Genomic DNA, 9,221 nt, shown 5'->3' on the forward strand with positions numbered 1-9,221 from the left:
TCTACCAGTCAACCAGACTCTTCCAGATCCGCCAGTCAGCCAGGATCCGCTAGTCAGCCAGGATCTGCCAGATCTGCTAGTCAGCCAGGATCCGGCAGTCGGCCAGGATCTACCAGTCAGCCAGGATCTGCCAGTCAGCCAGGATCTGCCAGATTTGCTAGTCAGCCAGGATCCGCCAGTCGGCCAGGATCTGCCAGTCAGCCAGGATCCGCCAGTCAGCCAGGATCAGCCAGTCAGCCAGGATCCGCCAGTCAGCCAGGATCTGCCAGATCTGATAGTCAGCCAGGATCCGCCAGTCAACCAGGATCTGCCGGATTCAACTGCCTGGCTGGGCTTCATCTCAGTGCTGGGCTTTCTTCTCAGTACTGGGCTTCTTCTCAGTACTGGGCTTCTTCTCAGTACTGGGCTGCCTCTCAGTCCCGAGCTGCCCCTAAGTCCCGAGCTGCCCCTCAGTCACGAGCTGCTCCTCAGTTTAGTGGGGTTCTGGGTGAGGACTATTCGGCCATGGTCGGCGGCGAGGGTGAATCATCCCAGGACGCGAAGGGGAGGAACAATGACATTTATGAAGTGGGGTCCACGTCCCGAGCCGGAACCGCCACCATGGACAGACGCCCACCCGGACCCTCCCTATGGTTTTGAGGTGCGTTCGGGAGTCCGCACCTTAGGGGGGGGGTTCTGTCATGCCTTGGTCATTGTATTTTGTGTTTTCGTTATATATTTGGTTAGGCCAGGGTGTGACATGGGTTTATGTATTGTATTTTCGTATTGGGGTTTGTAGTATTTGGGATTGCGGCTGAGTAGGGGTGTTGTATAGGTTTGGCTGCCTGAGGTAGTTCTCAATCAGAGTCAGGTGATTCTCGTTGTCTCTGATTGGGAACCGTATTTAGGTAGCCTGGTTTTCACTTTGTATTTCGTGGGTGATTGTTCCTGTCTCTGTGTTAGTGTTCACCAGTCAGGCTGTAATAGGTTTCACGTTCCGTTTGTTGTTTTTTGTATTTATTCGTTATTTCATGTATAGTTCCGTTATTTGTTTCATTAAAGAACATGATTAATCAACACGCTGCATTTCGGTCCGACTCTCTTTCGACAAACGAAGAACGTCGTTACAGAATCACCCACTACACACGGACCGAGCAGCGTGTCAACAGGCAGGAGCAGCCCAAAGAGGAGCCGCGTATTAAGGATTTCTGGACATGGGAGGAAATCCTTGACGGGAGAGGACCCTGGGCTAAACCAGGGGAGTGTAGCCGCCCAAAGGTGCAGCAGGCGAAGAGTAAACAGGAACTGGAAGGAGAAGGACCCTGGGCTCAGCCTGGTGAATATCGCCGCCCCAAGGAGGAACTAGAAGCGGCTAAAGCTGAGACGCGCTGGTATGAGGAGGCAGCACGGCGACGTGGATGGAAACAGGAGCAGCCCAGAGAGGAGTACTGTATGGATATTACGACGTGGGAAGAAATAGATAGGTGGGCGGCCGACCCAGAGAAAGTGCCGGTGCCCGCCTGGGATTCGCTGGAGCAGTGCGAAGAGGGCTATTGGAGAATGGAGTCGGAAAAAAAGACACGGCGGCGCAGAGCGAAGCCCCAAAAATTTCTTGGGTGGGGGCTATCAGGGAGCATGGCTGCGTCAGGTAGGAGACCTGCGCAAACTCCCTGTGCTTATCGGGGGGCTAGAGAGACCGGGCAGGCACCGTGTTATGCAGTGGTGCGCACAGTGTCCCCAGTGCGGGTGCATAGCCTGGTGCGGTATATTTCAGCTCCACGTATCGGCCGGGCTAGATAGATTGAGCGTCGAGCCAAATGCCATGAAGCCGGCTCTACGCATCTGGTCCCCAGTGTGTCTCCTTGGGCCGGCTTACATGGCACCAGCCTTGCGCTCGGTGTCTCCGGTTCGCCTACATAGCCCAGTGCGGGCTGTTTCTCCTCACAGCACTGGCAGGGCAACCGAGAGTATTCAACCAGGTAAGGTTGGGCAGGCTCGGTGCTCAAGAGCTCCAGTGCGCCTGCACGGTCCGGTCTATCCAGTACCACCTCCTTACCCCAGCCCTCCGGTAGCAGCTCCCCGCACTAGGCTTCCTGTGCGTGTCCTCGGCCCAATACCACCAGTGCCAACACCACGCATCAGGCCTTCAGTGCGCCTCGCCTGTTCAGCGCAGCCAGCGCTTTCTCCCTCTCCTGCGCTGTCGGAGTCTCCCACCTGTTCAGCGGTTCTAGAGCCTTCCTCCTCTACAGCGCTGCCGGAGCCTCCTGCCTGTATGGAGCAGCTAGAGCTGCCAGTCTGCATGGGGCAACCAGAGCTGTCAGTCTGCTTGGAGCAGCCAGAGCTGTCAGTCTGCATGGAGCAGCTAGAGCTGCCAGTCTGCATGGAGCAGCCAGTGTTGCCAGTCTGCATGGAACAGCTAGAGCTGCCAGTCTGCATGGGGCAGCCAGAGCTGTCAGTCTGCTTAGAGCAGCCAGAGCTGTCAGTCTGCATGGAGCAGCTAGAGCTGCCAGTCTGCATGGAGCAGTCAGTGTTGCCAGCCTGCATGGAGCAGCTAGAGCTGACAGTCTGCATGGGGCAGCCAGAGCTGTCAGTCTGCTTGGAGCAGCCAGAGTTGCCAGTCTGCATGGAGTTGCCAGTCTGCAGATCCTGGCTGACTGGCAGTCTGCATGGAGTTGCCAGTCTGCATGGAGTTGCCGGTCTGCATGGAGCTGCCAGACTGCACGGAGCTGCCAAAGCTGTTAATCTGCATGGAGCAGTCAGAGCTGTCAGTCTGCAAGAAGCCGCCAGAGCTGTCAATCTGCATGGAGCAGCCAGAGCCGCCCGTCAGCATGAAGCAGCCAGAGCCGTCAGTCAGCCAGACTCTTCCAGATCTGCCAGTCAGCCAGACTCTTCCAGATCTGCCAGTCAGCCAGACTCTTCCAGATCTGCCAGTCAGCCAGACTCTTCCAGATCCGCCAGTCAGCCAGACTCTTCCAGATCCGCCAGTCAGCCAGACTCTTCCAGATCCGCCAGTCAGTCAGACTCTTCCAGATCTGCCAGTCAGCCAGACTCTTCCAGATCTGCCCGTCAGCCAGACTCTTCCAGATCTACCAGTCAACCAGACTCTTCCAGATCCGCCAGTCAGCCAGGATCCGCTAGTCAGCCAGGATCTGCCAGATCTGCTAGTCAGCCAGGATCCGGCAGTCGGCCAGGATCTACCAGTCAGCCAGGATCTGCCAGTCAGCCAGGATCTGCCAGATTTGCTAGTCAGCCAGGATCCGCCAGTCGGCCAGGATCTGCCAGTCAGCCAGGATCCGCCAGTCAGCCAGGATCAGCCAGTCAGCCAGGATCCGCCAGTCAGCCAGGATCTGCCAGATCTGATAGTCAGCCAGGATCCGCCAGTCAACCAGGATCTGCCGGATTCAACTGCCTGGCTGGGCTTCATCTCAGTGCTGGGCTTCTTCTCAGTACTGGGCTTCTTCTCAGTACTGGGCTTCTTCTCAGTACTGGGCTGCCTCTCAGTCCCGAGCTGCCCCTAAGTCCCGAGCTGCCCCTCAGTCACGAGCTGCTCCTCAGTTTAGTGGGGTTCTGGGTGAGGACTATTCGGCCATGGTCGGCGGCGAGGGTGAATCATCCCAGGACGCGAAGGGGAGGAACAATGACATTTATGAAGTGGGGTCCACGTCCCGAGCCGGAACCGCCACCATGGACAGACGCCCACCCGGACCCTCCCTATGGTTTTGAGGTGCGTTCGGGAGTCCGCACCTTAGGGGGGGGGGGGTTCTGTCATGCCTTGGTCATTGTATTTTGTGTTTTCGTTATATATTTGGTTAGGCCAGGGTGTGACATGGGTTTATGTATTGTATTTTCGTATTGGGGTTTGTAGTATTTGGGATTGCGGCTGAGTAGGGGTGTTGTATAGGTTTGGCTGCCTGAGGTAGTTCTCAATCAGAGTCAGGTGATTCTCGTTGTCTCTGATTGGGAACCGTATTTAGGTAGCCTGGTTTTCACTTTGTATTTCGTGGGTGATTGTTCCTGTCTCTGTGTTAGTGTTCACCAGTCAGGCTGTAATAGGTTTCACGTTCTGTTTGTTGTTTTTTGTATTTATTCGTTATTTCATGTATAGTTCCGTTATTTGTTTCATTAACATTTCGGTCCGACTCTCTTTCGACAAACGAAGAACGTCGTTACAAGCTCTCCTTGTACTATTGGCTCAAATATAAGGTTCATGCCTAAGGTTCATGAAATTGATAACTTGCTAACATCAGACAATATTAATTTACTGGCTACCTCTGAAACTCACTTAGATAATTAATTTGATGACACAATGGTAGCACATCTACCGAAGAGACAGGAATACCAATAAGGGAGGTGTTACTGTATATTTTCAGAGTCAAACTTTTGTAAAGTTTAAAGAGGATCTCATGTCAAATGCTTTTTAAGTAATTTGGTTACAAGTTCACCTGCCTCACCTAAAGCCTATTCTTGTAGGAATAGACCACCAAGGGCTAACAGTCAGTATCTGGATTACATTTGTGAAATGCTTGATAGTGTGTGTGATATCAACAGAGAGGAATATTTTCTGGGAGAACAAAATATTGACTGGTTTCATCAAGCTGTCCACTCAAGAAGAAGCTTCAAACTGTAACCAGTGCCTGCAATCTGGCTCAGTTTATTAGTCGACCTACAGGGGTATTTACAAACAGTATGAGCACTAAATCATAAAAAAAGTCATACAACAGGTTTTTGTAGAGATTGCTATGTTGAAGATGTAAAACATATTTGCTGGTCTGTTGTCTGTCATGAGGAGCAAACAGACGCCGCACTTGAAGCATTTATGAAATTGGCAAATGTACTGTACATTGAGAAATCATGTACCTAAATTGAACAAAAAGAAGAAAAAACAGTACTATGAAACAAAGACTAATTACATAAAGAAAGATGGTAAAAAGCATTGGAGTAGCTTAAATGACATTTCAGGCAAAATGGAAAACTCAGTTCCATCCTTCATTGAATCAGATGGCTCATTCATCCCAAAGCCTCTGATATTGCCGACAACTTTAAAGAGCAACTCCTTCACTTTCCAAACTTATTTTCATTATCTCCAGCACAATACCAGTGTGTACATATGTGACTCATTTCAGGAAACTTGGCGTATGTCATGGGTCACTAATTCACGGGAGAACCGTTTGAACATAAACTTTTCTTTTATCAAAATGTGTTTTTTTGGAAGAAATGCCTTCTCAAACCTGTGAACTTTCATGTGCCTTAATAACAAATGTGTATGCCATCTGTAAATACGAAAACATTTGTTAAATTATGAGCCTAGTTGGATTAGCCACAGAAAGTCAGCAACCTTCCCGTGAGCCATGATTGGCTGAGATAATGAGTGGACTGGACATGCCGAGAGATGAGTTTGGATTGGTCTTCCATATAGCACGCTTCTGTCTATTTCAGCTGGTCAGTGTGTCGAAGTAATCCTGTCTAACTCTGCTTTTTTTATGTATTGCGTTTTAAAACTGCGTAAGTGTTGTTCTCCACTTTCTGGAGGACCGAGTATTGAAATCAGTGGAATTCGAATATGATTGCTAAGGAGATGGAAAAAAACACCTGTCTCTGGATTACATCTTCAAATTAAGGGCATTTTCAGATATTACACATTCCTCATTTTGACAGAAAGTGGTTTCATTTCAAGTTAAAGTGTACAGTTAGCGAGCTAACGTTACCTGGCTGGCTCACTAGCTTTAAAAAATAAAAATAAAACTTTATTTAATCAGGTAAGCTAGTTGAGAACAAGTTCTCATTTACAACTGCGATCTGGCCAAGATAAAGAAAAGCTGTGCGACAGAAACAACAACACAGAGTTACACATGGAATAAACAAGCGTACAGTCAATAACACAATAGAACAAAAATAAAGTCTGTATACAGTTTGTGCAAATGGCATGAGGTGGTAAGGTAATAAATAGGCCATAGTAGCAAAGTAATTACATTTTTTACATTGAGCAGATGGTGTGTAAATAGTGATACGGGTGTGCAAAAGAGCAGCAAAGTAAATAAAAACAATATTGGGATGAGGTAGGTAGATTGGGTGGACTATTTACAGATGGACTATGTACAGCGATGTGCAGCTATCACCCGTAGCAAGAGCGACATCGTTGATATATACAGAGAAAATAGCTAATGTTACGTGTGTTGAAACAATGACTTTTCAATGACCAAAGACCAGCTCAGTTAATCCCTACCATTGCAACAATGAGTTGTTATCTACTCAACAGGTGAACTCCATTATTACAGTGAAATGCTTAATTGGTGTGGGAGAAAGATGTACATATAGGGAGAAACATAATACTGTAACACAAGAGAAAGATACACTTAGAGTGCATTTGCCATTCTGGTAAAATGCATTGTCTATTGTATAGGACAGGAGGCCAGAGTAAGGCCATGAGAGCATAGGACAGCTGGACAAACCAAGGTCAGAGGGACATACAAAGGAGGGGGTCAGCCAAATGACCAACTGATGGACTATAGACATAGGCCATATATTTTTAGGACATGAAGATGCTGAAGGAATGTCAGAAGAGACACATAGACTATGAGTCCAAATAAGGACAGACATACCAAAGAACACACCAGGCTGAACGTAAGGGGGCCCATAGCATAAGATGGGCATGTATTATTTTTGGGACATGAAGACGTCGTGCCACTATTATAACTTAACTGAAACCGGATATGGGCGTTATCGAGCTGAACAAGCAGGATGCACAGATTGGGATATAATGGTGGCAGATGGACTGAGGGAAGTAACTTCATTTGCATGTGGGATGGACTCATATGTTGTATGTGTATAAATCAGAGCCGGTGCTCTGGAAAAGTGTGTGTTCCACGGACCATCTAGGCTTCTGAAATGTTTGTATTAAAAGCCTATATTGAATTCACAAGTTCTTGTAAGTGTTACATTTTGTTAAGATTCTCCACGACATTGCCCAGAATACTTCTGATCCTACAGCTATTGTATGCAGTAATCATGAGCATATGAACCAGAGTTACACTGTTAGCACTGAGGCGGTGTGCCCTAATAGTAAGACCACTAGGGCACACTGCCTCAGCTCCAAAATAAATAACATGAGCAACCCTACTTCTGAGTCTGTCCATAATAACGCGCTGCCCTGCCTTCTTAACAACACCTATTCAGTAGTGTGGTCAGGTGCCACAAAGAGGGGCAGTTGGCTCAGACAGGGCAGCATGGCTGGCCCTTAAAGCTTCTTATGGCTGGGTGGCAGTATTGACTAGCTTGGATGAATAAGGTGCCCAGAGTATACTGCCTGCTACTCAGACCCAGAAGTGAAGATATGCATACTATTAGTAGATTTGGATAGAAAACACTCTGAAGTTTCTAAAACTGTTTGAATTATGTGTGTGAGTATAACAGAACCCATATGGCAGGCAGAAACCTTAGAAAAAAATCCAACCAGGAAGTGGGAAATCTGAGGTTTGTAGTTTTTCAACTCTTTGCCTACCCAAGATACAGTGTAAATTTGGTCCGATTGCAGTTCCTAAGGCTTCCACTAGATGCCAACAGTCAGGTGTCTGGCAGAGTGCCATGAGCTCATTAAGGCACGCTCCCGTGAGAGATAGGTGTGTTCCATCGCATTTCTAAAGACAAAAGAATTCTCCGGTTGAAAAATTATTGAAGATTTATGTTAAAAACATCCTAAAGAGTGATTCTATACATCGCTTGATATGTTTCTACGAACTGTAATGGAATTTTTTTTACCTTTCATCTGGCCTGCGTGTCGAATTTGGATTTGTGATCTCAAGGCGTGAACAAAAAGGAGGTATTTGGACATAAATTATGAACTTTATTGAACAAATCAAACATTTATTGTGGAACTGGGATTCCTGGGAGTGCACTCTGATGAAGATCATCAGAATATTTAATATTTATAATGCTATTTCTGACTTCTGTTGACTCCACAACATGGTGGATGTCTGTATGTCTTGTTTTTGTGTCCGAGCGCCGTATTCAGATTATTGCATGGTGTGCTTTTTCGGTAAAGCTTTTTTGAAATCTGACACAGCGGTTGCATTAAGGAGAAGTTTATCTAACCTGCCATGCATAACACTTTATTTTCATCAACATTTATGATGAGTATTTCTGTAAATTGATGTGGTTCTCTGCAAAATCACCAGGTGTTTTGGAAGCAAAACATTACTGAACGCAACTCGCCAATATAAACTGAGATTTTTGGATATAAATATGAATTTTTATCGAACAAAACATACATGTATTGTGTAACATGAAGTCCTATGAGTGTCATCTAATGAAGATCATCAAAGATTAGTGATTATTTTTATCTCTACTTCTGCTTTTTGTGACTCCTCTCTTTGGCTGGAAAAATGTCTGTGTTTTTCTGTGACTCGGTACTGACCAAACATAATCGTTTAGTGTGCTTTCGTCGTAAATACTTTTAGAAATCTGAGACTGTGGTGGGATTAACAACAAGTTTATCTTTAAAATTGAGTAAAATACTTGTATGTTTGAGAAATTTTAATTATGAGATTTCTGTTGTTTTGAATTTGGCGCCCTGCACTTTCACTGGCTGTTGTCATATCGATCCGGTTAGCAGGATCTAAGCCATAAGACGTTTTAAAAGTATACAGAGAGCTAGCATTAATGGCATGCATGTCAATATCTCATGGTTTAAAGTGGAAGAGAGAGTTACTTCATCACTACTTGTTTTTGTAAGAGGAATTGACAAGCTGAATGTACCGAGCTGGCTGTTTAAATACACTTATGTATACCCCACAAGAGATGCCACCAGAGGTCTCTTCACAGTCCCCAAGTCCAGAACAGTCTATGGGAGGTGCAAAATACGACATAAAGCCATTACGACATGGAACTCTATTCCACATTAGGTAACTGATGCAAACAGTAGAATCAGATTTTAAAAAACAGGTAAAAATACACCTTAAGGAACAATGGGGACTGTGAAGAGACACACATTGTGATATTGTTGTATAGTGGTATTAAACATTTTGTATTGTAGATATGTAGGGGTGTAATAATGTTATATGATGTACTGATTTATCTTTTATGTAAGTGCTTTAATATGTTTAGACCACAGGAAGAGTAGCTGCTGCCTTGGCAACACTATGAGGTTTGCTGTGACGTGGTGAGCAAGGAAACACCCTCCCTCTGGCTAGAAACTCATTTTAGGTTTTGAAATTACAGTTCTTTTTTAATGTGTAATCCAACCCTTT

This window comes from Oncorhynchus masou, chromosome 24, assembly GCF_036934945.1.
Source record: "Oncorhynchus masou masou isolate Uvic2021 chromosome 24, UVic_Omas_1.1, whole genome shotgun sequence".
Classification (NCBI taxonomy): Eukaryota; Metazoa; Chordata; class Actinopteri; order Salmoniformes; family Salmonidae; genus Oncorhynchus; species Oncorhynchus masou.